At 39.0% G+C, this 20,710-nt stretch overlaps 1 long non-coding RNA gene across 1 annotated transcript in view; it reads right to left on the minus strand.

The window, feature by feature from the left end:
* Positions 1 to 7,843: 7,843 nt before the first annotated feature.
* LOC112985065 (uncharacterized) overlaps positions 7,844 to 20,710 on the minus strand; it is a 57,550-nt gene continuing 44,683 nt past the window's right edge. Inside the window, exons 3-4 of the long non-coding RNA XR_003259655.2 lie at positions 9,259 to 9,391; positions 7,844 to 7,954 (exon numbers count right to left, since the gene is read on the minus strand). This is a non-coding gene — a long non-coding RNA (uncharacterized LOC112985065). The remainder of the gene's footprint in view (positions 7,955 to 9,258; positions 9,392 to 20,710) is intronic.

Below are 20,710 nucleotides of genomic sequence, written 5' to 3' on the forward strand. Positions count from 1 at the left end.
CAGTTTTTACATTATTCTGTTCTGAGCTATTTTTGAGTTACAGTTTTTCTTTATGGAGAATGTCGTCAGCATCCCCCTCCCACGCCACAGGACTGGGTAGGTGGGGGAGCAGAACGGAAGATGACACAGGGCTGCTGGCCCATCTTGCCAGGGAGAGGAGAAGGTACCCAAACGCTCTGCTGCCCCCTGAGCAGCCCAGTGGGGGTAGTGTGTACTTGAAGAACTCGCTGCATGATGCCCTGCTCTTGCAAGACTCCTTAAGCATCTGTGATAGTTCCTCTAGCTCAAGAACTATAGCTGTAGTCTATATCAACAAATGCCCAAATAATGGTGTACTTGTGAGCCTCAGAAGAATGATCTGGGCACGATCTGTACTGAGGCCGACTGACAGGCATGCACTTGGATCCATTTCCAGTAGATACGTAAGTGGCTACTGGTGGTAGACATTGTTGCAGTTCATGAGCACAACAATAAGTTTTATAGATGCTAAGCTGCTGTCAACAAATGAGGATTCTCACACCAGACTTCCAAAATACACTTTTGATGTCTGTTAACCAAAGATGAACTGCCTTACATTCACTTACATTGATGTAGGCTTAACCTCTGCAGTGATTTTTATGCCACATAAATGCAAGCTTGCTTCTCCAGAACCTTTTCTAAGAAAGCAATGATTCACAGCTAAGTCTCCCTCAAACTTAACACTGTACTTACTGAAGGAACACAGGGGTGCATGAAAGCATAACAGTAAGAAGCTGTTTATACCCTTTAATATTGTAACTCAGCTTTTGTCATAAATCTCTCTCCTTGATTGCACATACCTCCAGCATGAACTCATGCTCCTTTTGATTTTCCTCTTTATTACCCTTAGCCAACTGAGTGATGTGTGAGTTCCTGTCATGGTGCTGACTCTATTACAAAGTGCAAAGGTAATTTACATCACGGGGCTGGCAGGGCAGCCAATAGCACCATGCCTGGGAGGTGTGCGGTTCCAACAAGCCTCTCTCTTTTATGGATGATGGAGGGCAATATTTTTTTAAAAAACAAACTATAAATTTCTGTGCATGGTCAGAGGCAAGTCCTTGAGCTGGGAAACAAATTTGCACTCAGTCCACTAGCAGCATCATGAGAAGTCAGCATCTTCTTTCCACTGAAAAGCCCCAAGAGCAGAGCCTGAGCAACCCCCTCCTTACCTGAATTTCTCTGCTTCATAGTGGGGGAACCTCCATCTAGAGAATTCATGTTTCTTTACAGAAAAGGTTCACTGTAAGCCAAGACTCCCTGGAGTCAGAGCTGCAGCTTTCACACAGCTCTATACTCTGAACTATTTGGAAATTTTCATTCAGTCTGGATATAAACAAACCTTCACTCTATCTGAGTTCAGGCAGGGGCAAAAGCTCTCCCAGGAGCACAGCCTGAGTGAATGGGGTCAGTCTTCAGAGGGTTGGGAGGAAGCAAATCCTTTCCAGGTGGCACTCAGTGCACACTCACACTACCAATGGAAGTAACTAATTTCGGAGGCCAGTCACCCTGCACTCTCTTTATAGTCATTAAAGAGAGATAGGTACCTCAAAAAGTGGTTCAGAGAATCCTAGTTAGGCTCTCAGTATGATCGGTCCTTTGAAGAGGACGAGCCCTTTCCACTGATATATAAACTGTACTCCTACCTGAGATAAGAGCCTATGGTTAGCCCATACGAATCCACCCATCCGTTGCTCTGTGTGACTCTGGGGCTGCCCAAACCTGTTTGTGGTTGTGGACATAAGCGGAGTGTCAGCCCCATCCCAGGATGTCAGACTCTCTTCTTCTGAGGAGATCAACTCTCCTTTGAACCCTAAACTTTATATGCAGAAGAAAAAAAAATCTTGCTCTTTTCAACAGTTAGACAGTGGTACATCTTTGATCAGATGAATCTAAATTTTGTATCTATCAAACTTCATCATATTTTCCAAACACATTTCTAATATTAAAAATGTTGTCAAACACAAGAGAAAGAGCTGTTAACAAAGACAGTTATTAACAATTATTACAGAAACTCTAGTGAAACTTGAAACCAATACACACATGAACTAACTGCGGAAGATGCAGTGAAAATCTTTTTACTATGGGGTGCTAAAGTGACATGAACGCTCCTATGTATCTCTATTGCCTTTCACATTGCTGAACCTCTTAAAAAGTGAAATGAGACTATCACCATCTAAATGTAAATGTGTGTAATGCATCTGGAGAAGAGGAAGTTTCCTGCCTTCCCATTGCTTATGTGTGAAAAGAGCAGCAGTCAAATTCTTATTCTGATGTTCATTTAGCCTCAGAGGAAAGGCTGTTAACTCAAGATGGTTGCTATAGATCTTTACCCATTTATACATGGATGCACTATATATCTTAGCCAGCTGAATTTCCTAGAAGCTTGCATTATATGCTCAGGATGATTCAATATAAAGGTTCATCTACTTGCTATTACTTTGAGTGCACAGCTTAATTCAGGTCCTTTCATAAAGGACCTTAATATAAGCCTGTGAATTAGGATCTTTCCATAAAAGTATGTTTCCAACCCCTCCCTAAGCAGAAATGGAAAGGAACTGTGCTCAGCACAGTGTTAAGAGAGCCTCAGCATTAATAAGAAAGGAAACTGTGTAGCCTCTCTGTAAATAATCTCACACCAAACATTTCTAGAGGACTTGTTTTTGCAGCAGTAGCTTAATTCCAAAGACATATAAATCTACCTTGTTTGTAAAACTACTGTACGGCAATACTGTATAGCCAAATCTTAGTTCTACTGACATCCATAAGACCAATAGCAGCAGAAGAAAGCAATACTCCCATATGTTTATTATGTAGTATTTTATATGACTGTCATGCTCTACTGCCTTTTCACCGAGTTGAAGGCTGACCCTCAGCTTAGGAAGAACATGCAGGGCAAAGTGATTATACGTAGACAACTCCATTTACTGGCCATCCCTGGGTGTTGCATTATCTCCCTCTGGGGCATGTTCTACATCTGCTTTAAGGGTGTGTTTACACTGGAGTGAGTGTAGTTTGAATAGGCATTCCTAAGCAAGCTTTTTAAGGAATATCTGAGTACTGTTTGCAGCACAGCTGTGATAGCACGGACTTCAGCACAGACTGCCTACCCTCATATTTACTCGCTTTTGAGCTGGGCTACTTGTGCCCAAAACTGATCCATGAGAGACCAGAAGAATCTCTCTGAAATCAAGGGAACTTGAAGACTTCAGATCTGTGTTCTTGTACTGTGATCCTGTGCAAGGAACAATCTGGTGACGTGATAGTATCCACAGCAATTGACTGACCAGCACATTCGCTATCCCACTGTCAGCAGACATCATGTATTAAACATACTTATTAAATAAATCATGTTCTAGACAATTAGGAGAAAAACATATAAGCATGGACTTACTCCTAGGCTGCCTGGACTTCAGCTGAAGACAAAGGTCTATTTGCCTTTAATGATGAGACCAGCATGAGCTCTTAAGTACAGTTTTTGTGAGTGTTACAATGTTGAAGTACCAAAATATTATCCTTCAAAGCTGGGTGAGCTCAGTATCTATTCATCAGCTTATGGTTGCTTTGACTATTCTACATGTCTTTCCTATTCTCTTGGCACTTGGCTCACCCCTCAATTATCTTAGGCAGAGTGAACCAACCCAAGCCAAGTCAGGGGTGTTCAATAAGAAAGAAAAAGTAAACTTAGATGTTAAGTTGACAAGAGGAAAAACCATGAACAGACTTCTCTGCATTGTAGGAAAAAAGCAAAACAAAATTTTCTACTTTCTTGTTATTGCTGTTCTGGTAAAATAACTTTTTGTGCCTCCCACCCCTGCAACTCATACATATTTGTATTTGTTAAGTGTCTGTTGAGTCCCTGTGACTTATAGATTGCATCATTTTTCCTGCCCTTCTTACCTACATTTAAGTAATTACAGTCAGTATGGGAGTATTTTCATGCATGTGATAGGGTCTCCTTTTCTCCTCGACACTCCTCAAGGCCCAGCCAGGGCTCCCAGATTGAATCCTTTTAGATGGTATCTGAAGCGATGCTGCTTATTCAGAGAAAAATGCACAGAAGACATCATTGCAATCTGATTTAAGGACACGGCCCTTCTAAAGACAGTTCTCCAAACAGAACATGTCATCTTAGGTAAAGATGCAAACAATTGCATGAAGTATAACCATTGCAATCAGTGCTATCATGCTCCTGTAAACTGAATTAGGACCCAGGCCATCTGGGGATCATTCTCATGTCTGACACAAGTTTACTGGATGGCGCTGAACAATTTTTTTTACTTCTGAATACCTCAGTTTCTTCATCAGTGAAATAGAGGTAACACACATTTCCTCTGGAATTCCTTTGAGATACATTAATGACAAGAGATATGCACAGAAGAGAAGTTTTACAACCGATTATATTGAATATCTTCATCTTTTGTCAAGTCCACCCTTATTAAAGAGCTGCTGTACTGGTGGAAATTAAAATGGGTCTGGATCTTGCATAGATTTTTACAAATCTGACTGTTCAGATCTGTCAATGTTTGTATCTCCATTTTCCTAAAGAGAGTAAGATTTTTTTATTAGAACTTTCACTGTGCAACATTTGAAATAACTATTCGAATCAGTGGCAGTGAAGCCTGTATAGAGGACAATTTTGGCTATACCTGTAATATTTATAATGGCATCCTTTTATGTATCATAACAGTTCCAAACAGTAAGCAACGTATTACTACAGCTAGCTATTTATTACATCTACTGTACAAAAGAGAGCAAGTCTTTTTTTTTTTTTTTAATTCATATAGATGTTCCTCTAAACCAGATAGTCAAGTGATGTATTTATTTTGGTTGCAAGCCAGGCAGAAATATTTAAATCCTACTTTTGGAAGCAAGAATTATCTAATCACTCACTAGCTTTTATAATAAAACATTTATCATGGAACATTAATCCATTAGTACTTATTTTCCATCCCATCCTTTCACTAGCACCTAGCTTTGAACAAGGTTGAGTTTGGCTGTGATTTTTCCTTTTATCATATATCATAGTTACATGATGGGACACACCAACATAGAATTCAGAAAAAAAAAAAACCCTTGCACTTTGCTTGAACTTGGCACCCAGATGTTCTGCTTGTGCTTCCACTGCTAACAAAATACTGCATGTGTGAGTTCTGAAATTAGTCTTTCATCGTTACGTACCAAGGTTTCATGGCTGCAAGGAGGCAAGTGGAAACAGCTAAGAATAATTACCTGCTAAAGAAAAACTTGTGTTTAACTAGCTTTGTTTCTTCATGGCTTTCATTTGCATAGCACATCACCAAACTGCCACGCTTAAGCTCTCTGGCATTAAAGGCAAAAATGAAACGCTTCGGGGGGATTTCTGGTTTATTTTGTTTTGTTTTGCCAAATTAGAGATTAAAGGTAACCCCTGACTAAAAAGTGCAGTCCCTGACTCTGTGATGCCACATCACCTGTGGTGTCGTGTAAGTGATCAAAGGTTTGACTCCATCGGGCTCTTGCCAGACCCAGTTTTAGAAAGCCACTGCTCCAGCAAATGTCAGTTGAGGACCAACACAAACGGAGGGTGACATGTTCCCTTACTGTGCAAAACCTCTGAGGGGAAGGGGGGCACTCGGGGAACTCCACAGTCCCACTGCATTTTCTTCAGCTTTGAGAGGAAAAATAGAAAGAAAAGAAAGTCAAGAAAATGGGGAAGGGACAGGAAGAAAGGTCTTCAAGGAACCGACCACTCCCAAAGGATGTCTATGTCACTGGGAAGTCTCAGCTGACCTACAGCTCTCGCGTGCTGCTCTGCTGCAGTATCAGTTAGATGCCCCGGTAAGTATCTGCAGAGACAGGTTGCTACAGCTGAATCTCTCCGTCATTCCTCACTGTAGGCTGGGACGGGGAACGGGGGTTTCACGCTGCAAGGCTAACTGTCAGGATCTCAGCTGAAGCCAAGACCATTCCCTTTCACTCACCTCAGACGCTGACATCCTTTGTTTCAAAATGGGGTTCAGCATGCCAGTGTGAAAGGGAGGCTGCTACCTTTGTTCCCAATTTCTGTGAAGACTTTTCTGAGCCAAAAAAACTTCTCTTTTGTAGCACGCATTATAGAATGTACAAAACATTAGAGCCAAATCCCGCAAATTCTGGGTGTAGTATTTACTACTGGAGTAGACCCCTTGCGAGCCATAGGTGTAATAAATGCTGTGTCAAGTTTATACAGAATGAGAGCCAAACTGTTATTAATAATAAGACTGGAAGACCCTGATTTATCCCACCTCTTTTCAGACATTTAACTGAGGTGCCTATGTAGAGTGCCTGCTGTAGGCAGACGGGAACTTGAGAGGATTACTGGCTTTAGTTTTTCCCTGTAGTTAATTACTTGCAGTTGGAAGGAACGATTGGTAGGCAACATGGAGTTCCCACTGGAGCTAGCTAAGTCAAATAAAATGCACACAAAGACAAAACTGACCACGAAAGAAAATGACTTCTGGGAAACAGAGGATAGAGGAGGAGATGATTTTGAAGAATATGTATTGTTCCAGTATCCAGACATATTCTCCCTTTGGTTTTTATTAGATCAATGAGAGTTTTGTGATCTTTGGACATTCCCCAGAGGAAAGCGCCTATCACCCTGCTGGTAATTTACATAGCAAAAGCAGCTGCATACAGAGACAGGAGTATTTCTTTATATGTTTTGGACTTGATGCTTAATAAGAACTCTCCCCTATGATTTTGGTAGGGAAATATTTTTCCTATCAAAATCTTCTGACTGTAAATGTTTAATCCTCAGATGATCATTCTACACCTGCACTTCCTATGGAGCTTTTTGGGGCATTAGCAAAAATTTTGTATGCAAAGAAAGATGGAGGGCACTTTCAAATAAACAAAGCTAATTGTTAAACATCACCCCCCCCCAAAATCACTTTTAAAAATCTTATTGTTGTCCATACATTTACATCAAGAACACTACAGTATGCTCATTGTTCAGAAGGGAACATGAAAAGCAGAGTCCTTAACTAAAGTACATTTTCTTTAGCAGTTTAAGTGATTCCTTTCTCCTGATTTATGTGCAGGTTTTATCTTTGCAAGATAGACCACATGTATGCACAAAGCTATATTATTTTATTTTTTAAAATAGGCCTATTCTACTTGTATTTGCAGTAGACAAATCTAATGTTTACATTTAAAGGCACTTATTTTTTATGTCTCTATTTCACTTTTTTACTAGAAATAGCTCTTACGTATTTTTTAGGAAAGGTAATTCAAAATTATATTTAAAAATGTATCTGGACAGATGATCCGGAGTTATTGCAATTAATAGAAATGATCAGTTTCCTTCTTCACATTGGGGAAACATTAACTGCATTCTCAGAACCAAGTTATCAGCACAGATATCTGAGGATTGCTTGTCATTGAGATGGTATTACCTCATCCTTTAAGTACATTGAGCTGTCAGTGCAGGTGTGTAATAAGGGTTATGAAGGAATTCCCCCAGCACCTACTAAGCCAAAGATTAGTTTAGCACTTGTGTCAAATAGAGTACCATGAAAGCTACCCTAGCTTTTGTAGCTAAAGGCTATCCCAATGGGAAATATAGCAGCCAGACATAGTTAATGAAAAAACACATCCATTTCACCTTTTCTCTTCTGGAATCTGATTCACTTGTATAAATAATAGTATAGAGCATAACATAATATGACATAACGCAATACAATACAATACAATGCAATAATAATTAATTCTAGCCTTGCTGAGGAGTTAGAAAACAGATATTGAACTTTCTATCAATTTCTAATATGAGGGGATTCTTATGAAAGCGTTTTCATACCTTCCTCTGATGAACCTTCTGTTGACCTTGCCAGGGGATGTTCCTACACGATGCAACATCATGTTTCATCCAGTATGGTAGCTTGCACTGTTGTCCTTAGATAGGCTCATAATGTATCTACACATTGAAGAGAGAGACCTCTTTACAGTTGACCTCTATCAAGTACAAAGGTGAGATTTATGACCATGTAAAACAGGCCTCCTGCTAATTCTCTTATGACAGAGAAACTTAATCTTCCAGGACATACAAGCATAGCACAGAACTCAAAGTCCTCTGAATAACAATTCAAATACATGTATATGACTTGCCTTTTGCACTGATTAATTAACTAGTTACAGAAAAGCTCTGCATAAGAAATTTTAGAGATAGGCAGATATTTATGAAAAATATAAAATTTATCATGTCCTCTTATCATAGTGATGGATATGGTGTTAAGGCACCAACTGTTAGCTAAAGTTGCTCTCTCAGTCTTCCAAGAGAATTTTAAATATATTTTAATTTTGTGATTTCCCACCTACAGGAAAGGCAACTCTTCCAATATTTATCCTTTATAAGACTACATAATATTAGTAAATACATTATAGGACTTGTTATTTGGATTTTACCAACTCCGGTAAAATATTTAAAAAACCCACTTCACTAAGGAAAAAGCTGAATGGAAAAAAACAATAACATTGCCTAAGCAATACTATCATATAACTAGATTGCTTGGCGTTGGTTTAATCCATGAAATGTCCTCAGTTCTCATACTATTTTCTGTCTCAATTGAGGAAGGAACTAAAAGACCAGGCTTTTTCCATTGCTAAATTTTCCATTGTGAAATTTGATGTGTTCATGACCGTAGAATCTCTGTTAATCAATAAATCACTAGACAACTTTGATTAATTAACTAGTCAACAGTTCATAAGACAGTTCATTAAGACCATCTGCATTTCCTCTTGTCCTATGTGATTTTTCAGTGAAGTAAAACGTGGCTGTTTCTGTTCCCAGACTGTATGTTTTAAATGTTCAGTGGAAGAATTATGTATTATTTTTATTTGTACTTCAGTAGCAACTAAAGGCCTCCTCTAAGTTCCAGATTTGTGCTAGGTTTTATATGATCCTTTTTCAATAGACAAGGCTGGAGGGAGAAAGAGAGGCACAGCAATTTGAGGGAAGCTTGCCCGTACCCCTGCACAAGCCTGGAGGCAAAGCCAGCACCAGAGCTCTGATGTCTGCAGTCCTAACCCAGTGCCTCACCAGCCACGCTGCCTTTTCTGAGAGAAAATACAGAATGCTCTTGTTTAAGCAAACAGCATTGTTTTCAAAGACAATTTGCCAGCATGAGCTTTCCTCTAAAAGGAACCATTTTATTAGCACGCTGGGTGGGATCTCATTCTCCTACAGGATGTCTCCCATGAAGGCATCTAACCTGCACTTACTTAAATGTTAGGTGCTGCACACAGCTGTCCTTCCAAATTAAGTTTCCTAATTCCTTGGACAGTCAGCAGGGGGGCTGTGGAGGCCTGTAGCAAGCAATGCAGAGGCACCTGTGGTAGGTCACAGCATTTCCCCCTGTGGAAAAAAAGTAAATTTGTGTGTGTATTAGTCAACACAGAATAATGAAGATTGAACATGGCTGGGTCATAAATTCACTCACATTGGTACCATTTGGATATGTGCCACAGACACAGATCGTTCATAGGGAGACAAAATATAAACTTAATCTGACTTTTCACCTTGATGTTCCTATAAAATTACCTCATATTTCAAATCTCTTCAAGAATGTAATAAGGAAACCCTGCATTTATATATTGACATATATTGTTTACTATGCCGATCAGGATTAGACTCTTCGATTACTTTACGTTTCTTCTTTTACTTCAGATGTAACTTTCTCACCTGCCCCACTGACTTTTCCAAACTCTCCTGATCCAGGGAAGAGTTCGGAACCTTCTGCCTGCTCTCAGGTCCTGCGGGGCCTCTTAGCTGCCTTCGGCTGCCCATACTCAGACCATACCTGACCCCGTAATCTCTGTATCCAACTTAAGAGTTTGCCCAACAAATTGTTCTGGTTTATTTAAAGATGTAAGATACTGTATGTGCTCTTATTTTTATTCTCTTTCTACTGATGGATTATATCAACTCATGTTAGACCAATTCTTCCTTCTGTGTTTACCTATGACCTCCTGAAATAAGCTAGTTTTAAACAAAAATAAAAATGTCTATACAGGCTTTTATCATCTTTTGAATTAGTAGTCCATTCTGCTATGTATCCATCTAGTGAGTTTCAACTCACTGTTTTTGAAGAATCACACCTGGATGCAAGAGGATGTTTCAGACTTTATGTCCATTGAGTCTTTTTGAACTACCTGCTAAAAAAAAGCTGGTCTGAATTGTTCTGTCAGAAATGTTTCTGGTAGAAATGCTTCCTTTCACACAGTATCTTAACACAAAGCTCTCTTCTTCTGGCTCAGCTCTATCGATCAGAGCAGGGCTTTCACCACAGCCCATCTTGAAAGATGCAGTTGGGCTGCAGACCCTGTTCCAGAAGAGTAACTGAAGGATCAGACATTTGTGCAGTGATTCCCATGATACCTAAAAAAAGTTAGTAAGAATGCAATAAAATGAAAGGAAACCAACCATTATCAATTCAACCAAGTAAATAGAAATGAAGATTCACAATCCTTCCAGAGAAACACTTTCGGAACTTTTCATTTCATGACAAATGTCAATAGTTGAATATGTTGTTGCAAAACAGGATGAGGAAAACATGAAATGTTGGGATAACCTACTAGACAGAAATTCGAGTATCTCAAGCAGATCTCTTGCTGATCTTTTCAGTGATGACAGAAGTTGGCATTAGTTTTCCTATCATGTGCCAGAATGCACTAGGATCAAGGTGAAGACCAGGGTGTCTTTCCCCTGGCCACAAGTAGTAGTATGCTTTGGTAGTAATTGGCCTGAGCAGCATTTGAGACTTTGATTTCAAACATGCAGATAGCCCTGTTTCCATCTGAAACAGCCAACAAACAAGCACATCAGGAAACAGTACCCATAATGCTGTTATCATAATACTTTTTTTTTGACTAGTTTCAGAAACATAAAACAGAGGCCACTGAGTAATATATTGAAAAAGTTCAACCATACCAACCTTTGAAGAATCACATACGAAATACTATTTTAAATCAAAAAGTATGTGTGTTGCACTTTGGACCAGCTTGCCAGCTGATGTAAAACAGTTCAGCTCCTTTAATCATATGGGGCTATGCCAATTTACATCAGCTGAGGATCTGTCTAATAATAATATGTGAAGCAGGGCTTCACCACATACTGTACTGAATGTTGGAAAACATCCTGTTCTTAAATGCATGCAGCTCTTTAACTCAGAGTATGAGACTGGCCACATTGTTTGACATAAGGGTTAGTTTTCAGATAGTGAAATTTCGGTTGCCAGGTGCCAGAGGCAATTTATCAGACACTCATAAAATAAAGATCAAAAAGCCCATCAGTCTCCCACTGCATCTGGGATCTAGGAAGGAACACTTACAGCCCCCTATCCTTTAAACAGCTCTCACTTAAAGAGCTCACTGTTTATAATAACAAGAAAAGGAGAAAGGGGTCAGGTCAAAACCAGCAGAACAGCAGGTGGTGTTATAAAGTTTTTTTCCGCAGTTAAAACTTTTGTGAAATAGTAGTTGAAATGTACCCATATGAGCCTGTTTCAAATTTTTAATTTGTATTTTTAGATAATTTTTGGCTATTAGAATACAAATCACAAATGACTTGACCTCTTTTTCTCTGCTATTTACTCCAATATATTACAAAAATAATCTTAAAGGATTTCCTTTCATGCTTCCCTTTTGACTGAAAGCCCTTATTACACACTACTGAATTCACGTTTTAGATCCAGAACCATAACTCCTCCAAAGTTCAAAGGGGCTTCTGACTAGTGTTCCAGTTCATAGCCAGCTTAGCTGAAATGGCGCAAGATGAGAAGTCTGGATTCAGATCTGAACGGTACTATTTAATATTTAATGAGCACTCACACTTGGTCTTTACTGAACTTCGAGATGTGAACAGTGCCTTCTGAATATTTTCTGTGTCAAGGCCCTGTTTTTGCCCTCAGTTCTCCTCAGGGGGAGGGGAGAACCATCTCACCACATTCAAGGAATATGTCACATTCGAGTTTGAGCTTATGACACCTCTTATGACACCTTTCCTCAGAGTCAAAATAGCCAGCCTCCATCAGGTATGAATTAGCCACACATGCTGAGAGTTGTCACCAGAAACTCACATAAGAACATCCCTCAAAAGAGATGAAGATAAGATACGTCTTTGTCCCAGAGGAGTTAGTGAACATACCATGAAAGCCTCGTCTCTAATCTGCAACTGACAGTGACAAGCTGATAAATGTGATTTACTAATTAAAATATGCCATTACCACTAAGAACACAAGATCAGAGGAGATCTCCCCTGATGTACTAAATACCTCCTATGAAGTACTGAGCATGCATCACTTCCAGAGACCTCAGCATTTGGGAGAACTGAACACATCAGAGCAGAAAGTATGGCATTTGCCTTGCCTAATTTTACTCCCTTAATCTAAGTATCTGCCCAGGCTCTGTGCATAGTAGGTGGAAAGAAGAAGGCTAAGAGGGCTAAGGCTAAGATAAATTAGTATCCTCACTACAGCCCAACTATGACATTCTGAATAATGCTCCGGAGGCTCTTGCCTCCATAGTCAGCCTTCAGAGCCTTGGCTCCCACACTGAACACCTAAATTAGACCCTTACTATTGGCAGTGTGAACTACCTTCCTAATACTAAAGCAAACTTCCATAGTCTGTGCTATTTTCTCATGCATCCTTTCAGAAGTGTTCTCTGCTGCTGTTACCTCCAGTGAGTCTAACAATTTCATTACCACTGAATTGAGTAATAGCCAATTGTTGGGAACAGAAATGCCTCAACATTCACAAACACAGTGCTCATCATTTTTCAAAAATGTAAACATTTGTCAACAGTTACTGTACAGAGGTATTAAAAATCCATGGGAAAGAAGTGGTGTGTCTTGGATGCAAAAGTAAAATTATTATTTGCTGGCAAATGTGACCTGTTTAATAGTGACCACAGTATTGTTATTAGACATCAACATCCAGTGTCCTAGTACCCCCTAATTTTCTGACTGCTATCAAGCTTCCCAAACACCTTGTCCCAGAAATCATTTTTCTACTCCAAAGCATGAGTCAGGTCTCCCATCTGCTTTGGACATCCATTCAAAAAAGCTTATCTGGCCTTAATCCCAGTCTCTGAATTCTGTGTGGTATCCAGTATAGTGGATGCATTATTTTGAAATGCTGTAATATTGACTATGTTATCTTTGCTTTATAACTATGATCCCACAGAGCTTTTCTTTGTATTTCCAGCATTCATTTCCCAGGCAGTTTTATAAGAACGTAATGAGGTGCTATTATTAAAGCCTATTAACTTATACAGGCTTGTTGCCTGATGAGAACTCAATTTTATTTTCCTTAAGCAGCAGGCCAGATTGCAATCAAGTAGTTTCTCCAGTGAGTATACCTACAAATTCATCACCCTATTTCTTAGTCTGAGATAATGCCACAATAGAGACCAGGCCAAAACTTTTCTTTTGCTAAGTTCCAGCAAGGATATATTTACTCTTTTCACACTAATTGGCTGTAGTAGAGTAATTTTTTCCTTCATTTCTTTGTTTCTTCTTCTTTTTTTTAACTTTACTCCCAGAAATAACACTGAGATATTTATGGATTGTGCTGAGCTCATGGGTTTTGATTAAGATTTCTACATAACTGAATAATTTCTTTACTTTATCTAACAGGACTAGCATTAGGCATGTGCAGCATGTATAGGCATGAGACCACACAAAAGAGGAGGCTTTGCATTCCAGGTCACCATCTCCAGGGGCCAGAGCAGAGTGCGGGCTGCCAAATTGGTGAGATGGGCCCCAACTCCGCCCTGCAGCTGTCAAAGCCCTCCCACACACTGACAAAGCGAGATTTTCCCACCCTTCTCTGACCTCCAGAGATGTACCGAGTATGGAAGCCTGCCCAAAGCACCAAGGTGTTAGGCATTTTTGCTAAAAAGGGCTGGAGGAGGAGAAAGGCCTTGCAATGAAAGCACAAGGTTGTCTGGCTTCATTTCCTAGTAATTCTGCAGAATACGTGTGTGACCTTGCAATTTACTCCCTCTATTTCCACTCTGTTTTGGCTTTATGTTACATAAAACATGAGACGGGAATGAGAACTTCTAGTTGTGATTAATGGAGAAATAGAGGCAATCAAACTGCTCTGGTCACTAGCATACTTTGCAAAAACAGTGCAAAATCAAAAAGAAAAAAAAGGAGCTTTTCAATATAGACTAGAGAATGCACACAGCAGATTTCTTATCAAATAATCAACACTATACATTTTACAAACATTTATAATTCATCAGCTGAGATACGTGATTCTGCTCTTACCCACCAAAAAATGATATTTCAAACATACTGGGCTCCTGAGAAAATATTTTCAGACTGAATCTGAAAGAAAACATCTTATGGCACTGAAAATCTCTCATGAGATTCCTTAACTGATATACTTGTGAGTGTCCAAAATGTACAGATTTTTGGAAAGCTACTTTCATTGAACTGGAATTCATCCTAAATTTCTTTGGCATCCATTTAATGATATCTGAGGTGATTTAACAAGTATTTCACAAATACCAGACCTAAGAGAAAAGTGCTACTTCAAGTTCTCTTAGTAAATAAGATATTAATAGCATGGCTGAGCAACTCTTTCATAGCAGCCCTTTCAGCTGAGGATCCAGTGAATCTAATGTGGTCATCTGGTCCACACTATTATATTCTTAATTTGTGGCAGTCACCAGAAAGGAGGTTCCTAAATTCCCCTAGGCAGTCAATGGGGAAAAGTAAGCCTCTATTGGAAGCCTCAATCTCCCTAATTTTAGACACTTCAGAATGGCAAATGTGACTCCTTCTAGAGAAAAACTTCAGGCACAAGTTACCCAGAGAAATGAGGATCTGCCCTTAATTACCAAATGAAAGGTCACCTAGTTTTGTATAAGGTTTTTCTGTGATACGAAGGACTACCACTTGACGTGTCTGTAGTATCATTTTTTTAATTTGGCTTTGCCCATGGATCTCTTTAAACCAGCTTAGAAGCCAAACCAGGACAGAGCAGAAAAACCTTCAGTGTATCAAATTCAGGTCTCTCTCTATGATTTTCACACATGCTAAAGTCAGAAGAGAGTGTATGACCAGCTGATCTGTTGTGAAACACACGACCTACAGTTTCTCTCTTAATTCACTTTATAGCAATATACTGTTTTTTAAGTTATTGATTTCAGTTGAACACTTAAAAACTCCATGTTTCCTTAGCTAGACTGCTCCAAGGTTTCATTACAGCATAGATCAAGTTTAGCATCTCATTAAATTGGAGGAGTGTGATTAGGAAACAGAACTTGTGATATTATCACTTCTATATGTATGGGTACATGCATAGCTAAATATATGCATACATATAAAAAATTACATATGTATTTCTGATGTGAACCCTGTCATTAAATCTGGTCAATTATTCTTTTTTGCTATTTACAGTTCTAACTCCTCCCTCAATAAAAGCTAGGTTCAGTTCTTGGCTACCTCTTTCCACTGGTTTTGTGATTTTTTCATCTCTAGCTTTTCCTCTCATTATTAATCTTTCTTAGTAAGTCCCAAATAACTTATTTTTTCCTCCTTTCCCTCTCTTCCACAAATCCCTTCATCAGCACCACATCTTATCATGTCAGATGCAAGCTCCCTATTCACATCTACCAAAGTTTCCTAATGCAATTCCCACCTACCTCTGAAGACTTCTCTCTGCCCATTCCCACGCTCTCTCCCCAAGCATCTCCCAACCCTTTTGCCTATCTGCTCCAGTTGGCTCTTTTCCTGCTCCCTGTGGTCCTCAGGAGCTGCCAGCTGGCCCACTCTTCCTTCTTCCTCAGAAAATCTTGCTGTCCCCACTACCCAATCTGAAATGAGGTTCACGTAACCCCATCTCAGCAGGAGAGCTCTAAACTCATCTTCTTGCTCTTGCGCTGTTGTTGACACCATTTCTGGGGCCAGACTCCTGTGAAAGGAAATCAAGAAGTTGTGCACAATTCTGATTGGAGGCATAATGAACTGGCTCATGGACGTCAGCTGCTGGATGGAGTCTAAATTCCTTGATGGTTTTATCAAATTTTTTTTTTATCAATTTGCCTTTAGCTCCAAGAGTTCAGTCTCTTGTTTTGGAAGTAGAAGCATCTTAGTTCTACACAGAGTTAGTGAAAAAACTTCAAAGTTGTCAGCAAAAAAGGAAGCATTCTGTGACAATGTTAACAGAAAAATATTTCATTTACAAAAAGTTGCATTTCTCCCTCCATTGTAGTTTAAATACCAAACTGGCCATTCAGTTTGGTTACGATGTCTTAAGTAGCCATTGATTTTTCATTTCAGAGTGTTAATATCTAGATTACAAATTGCCAAGAGTTGAGCTTCTAATGATATGATTATTTACTGTTTCTAGACAAAGGGAATTATTTTTCTCATATGTTATGAGAACTAATCGTCATGGGAACAAAAGGAAAAGCTGGCTACTGAACTGGAGGAACTACCAGATCTATTACTTTCCTGGAAATGTTTCCTTTTAGTTGGCTAATGTACATTATGAGCTAATGATAATGCAGCACATGTCCATATGGAAAGGATGACCCCTTTCTGTCCATTCTCTGAGCAGACACACAAAATCTATCTGCATTTCAGATGCTGCATAGCACACGAGTACGTTTTAGTGTATATTTACACTAGAACTGGGTGCAAGCACAGCTCTACAATTCCCAAATTGCAGATGGTTCATGTCTGGGCCATTCAGTGTACGGCCTGCAACCATTTATATCAACAAACTCGCACATAAAAAGCTCTTTTATTTGAATATCTTTTCTCATCCTTTTTGCTTATCTACAGAGCAAAATTGTCCTCTTCTAAGAATTATTTTCAAGTCTTCTGGGAGTAAACTTCCTTTCATTTGACAGACATGAATGAAAAGAAATTTAATATCCAATTACTATATTGCCTTTTTTCCCAGATAGTATTCTGAACCTGCATTACATTTATTCCCCTTCATTTTGACAGAGCCAGCTCATTCTTATCTGTATTAACACCATCTTATTTTCGACACCCATGAGATGTTGGAGGGTTCAAAGAACTCACTTTGGCCTTTTTTGTCCTGGATCCATAGGGAAAACTCTCACTGTAGAAGTGGTTCCTCACCCCTCTTTCACTCCCTTCCTCCACAAGAACAAACAGATGAGAGTAGAAATATTTGATTTAGAATCCAAATAGCAAAGGAAATGACTTAACAGAGGATGGGAAAACTACTGTATCATTATTACAGTGTCCTGGAAGGCTCAAATGACACTAGATGTCCTGCAGAGGAAAGTATACCAGACCTAAAATACTTTTTATATCTCCCCACCTCTCAGTTTGAAGCATCAGTGTGGTTCATTGAGAATAAAGTCAGCCTTTTTTTTTAAACCATGTTAAAAATTTATCTCAGTACTGAATTCGCTGCCCCATTCCCATATCACACAAATGTACTGTGATGCAGATCATGATGCTTATAGTCCTTCAGGCTTCTAGCAATCTTTTTGGGCAGGATCTGTGAGCTCTGAAAATGGAGCAACATCACACCTTTTGTAAAGAAATATATGTTCTGGAAGATACTATCAAGGAGGGCAGTAAAATACAGGCTTCTGAATTCCTCCGTGTGTGTGTGTGTGTGTGTGTGTGTGCACACGTGCACTTGTGTGTGTGTATGCAAGCAAATATCTGACATGAAACCTGAGATAAGGTGGGTAGTTAGTTTTTTTCTCATGCCAAATTCTGTGTAGAGAGTGGATCAGGGAAGAAACTATGTGAAAAGCTACAGACTTACTTTCTGGTTTGGTCCCTTATTTAAAACACTTGTGATGCAATTTTTCTGAAAAACACAGAAACAAATTTTTATTCTGCTTGCTGATTGACCACCTCTGGCCCAGGACAGTAAATGAAATACAGTTACTCTTGGATTATACCCAGTTTCACCATCACTGATTGATCTTCTACTGAGAAATCAGCACAGAAATCAGCCTGTCATCTGCTACTGCTTGGCCGAGAGGAGATGGCGGTGTCAGAATGGGACAGTTATGGCATGAAGGCAAAAATAGAATCCTGAGAGCAATCCGAATTTAATGTTGGTTTTGTAACTCATCCATAGTGCTATGTCTTTTATAGTTGGGAATGCTTCATTAAATGCCATGCATTGTTTAATAAGCAGTTTGCCAACATTCTTTTTACATTTCTTTTAAGTCTAGAGCCAGCAAAGTAACTGCTTTCTAGACAACACAGATAGTTTAGCTTCAGCAAATGTACTAATGCTGATAGTGTCAAAGAAGAAACACTTCCCTGACAAGGACTGAGCAGAGGCTGCACAGGAGATAAGGAAATTATTTTTTAAAATGAAGCCAAAGGAAAATGGAATAAAGATAAAAGGGCAATCAAACACTTTATAGTTTGTTGGGGTTTTTTTTCCCCCCAAGTGACAGAAATCCATTGGATTAATACAAAATCAACAGGACTGCCCCTAAGGAACAAAGTTATCTTGAAACTTCTTTATCAAATGAAACATTCTAAGAATCTGTTTTAATTAAAAGCATTACTTCTATCTTTTACCAACTGCAATCTTCTCTTTGGCACAGCTTTAATAACAAATGGCAGGTATTTAAACAAATGGGATTTTAGCCATGGAAGGACGGTATCTATCCATTTGGTTTGTTTAGAGTACATTCACACCTTGACTGATGTCTATAGGTCTTGCACAGATGTAGCAAGAGAATTGCATGTTTTGTTTTGTGTTGTTTGTTCTCTCCTACATAGTAGTGACTTGACATTATATTGCAGGAGGAGAAACCTGCTTACTCAGTACCACTCTCTCCCCCTTCTGGTAGGTAGAGCACAGCTGGATGCAACCTCAGTGGTGATTAACAGATGCAGATTTGTCCCTTCTCACATGATGCAAATCTTGCCACAGAAAGATACCGGTTTAGCTATGCCATTCAAAACATACATTCTGATTTCAAGTAGCTACCCAGTTACTTCAGTAGTTAAGCTTCAAGTATTACTTCGGAAAAGAGCGTGGGAGATTTTCTACATGTGCCCCAAAGGAGAATTTGTATGTCCAGTTCGAGATTGTGAAATACTCCAACTTCTGTTGCTGCTGTTCCTTTTTATCTCAGAGCAAACACATATTACTAGGCTGATGTGCCTGGTCCTTCAAATATTAACACACCGGAATAAACTTTTATGGTTACATGGATCAAAGGGTTGCACAAAATTAAGAACACGTTTAAGTATTCGCAAGATCAGGAATGTAATCTACTATGCCCAAAATAAATATTCAGAAGACCTAGAGAAAACTTTCTTCATCTTGAATTCAGATGAATACTTTAGAATGACCTGAAGCTGAATATGAATCCTTTGGGTTTCATTCAGCTACATGAAATTTGTGTTTAATACAAAGAATAAACAACCTATGGAAAATGAAATTTTGGTTCTGGCTCTGCAAAGTGAATGTATGCGCTTAACTTTATGTAGGAAAAAAAAAGGCATCTATGGTGTTACTGCATAATGGTTTGAACCACTGGATCTGTGACTTTCTTATGATTTGGCATACTTAAATGTACTTTTTTTGCAGACCACAGAAGCAGTCATTGCTCTTCTATGTGTAAGCTAGCTTTCATTCCAAGGGAGTTTTTAAATACCTGAATTTTATTAAGGAATTTGTAATATAGCAGTTTTCTTTTGCAGTTGCAAAACATAACTTCTCCAAAACTAGCTGCCATACTTCACATAAATGTAATATTGCTATCAGCTGCCTATTGACCTAAAAATGTTTGATTTCTCTCTCTCTCCTACTTAGCAAGATTAAAGGCTTAGAAGTTCTGTTATACCATATCATACCATATGTTAAGAGGAAAGGCTAATTTTGGCTGCCTACAACATTCCAAGTCCTATTTAAATAATATTAGCTAAAAGCTCAACTTATATAAATGCTTAAATCTGCAGATATAAAGCCCTGAGTAACAAAGTCCTTGAAGGACTAAAATCTGCAATTTACTGCTTTTGCAAGGTCTGCCATACTCCAGGGAGACCTACTGTTTCTTGGTAGAGTCCTGAAAGGGCTTAGTTTAGTCACAGGATCCATTCACATCCAGTGAATCTCACTTAGGAAGGCATCTATTCAACTTTTCTAGCCACATCATCCTGATGGTTAAAACTTGTTGCACAGTACTCAGTTAAAGATGATTTCTGTTTTTCATTTGCTTACCTATCTACTCACAGACAACTATAAGCAAATGCTGTCATTCTTTCTGTGTTTCTCTCACTATTAAAGAGGGCCTCCATGAAGTTTTTCTGTATGATCCATGAGCTATGGTATCACGTAAGTGCATGGGTAAGAGATGAGCAAGGGACAAGCTTGCTGTCAAAGACTTACTGTGTATCAAGATTTGTAAGTTTAAATTTGACAAACTAACCTTGAAATAAGAGGAGGCAATTGTGAGAAGACAATTAGACATTCTGGATATTAAGGAGAGATGATTACATCCTCATCAATTGGAGGAGTTCAGTAACTTTTTAGAGAACATGTATTAAGCCAGCTCCTGGGAGTAAGGCTACAGACTTTAAAGCAAATGCTTATGGTTCTCTTCTGGGGGTAGTTTCAGTAAATCTTCTTTCTTATGGAACTTGGGCAAGCAGGGCTGCTTAGGTTGCTGCAGCAGGTGAAGAGTATCAACAAGT

This window comes from Dromaius novaehollandiae, chromosome 3 (genome assembly GCF_036370855.1).
Source record: "Dromaius novaehollandiae isolate bDroNov1 chromosome 3, bDroNov1.hap1, whole genome shotgun sequence".
Lineage (NCBI taxonomy): Eukaryota > Metazoa > Chordata > Aves > Casuariiformes > Dromaiidae > Dromaius > Dromaius novaehollandiae.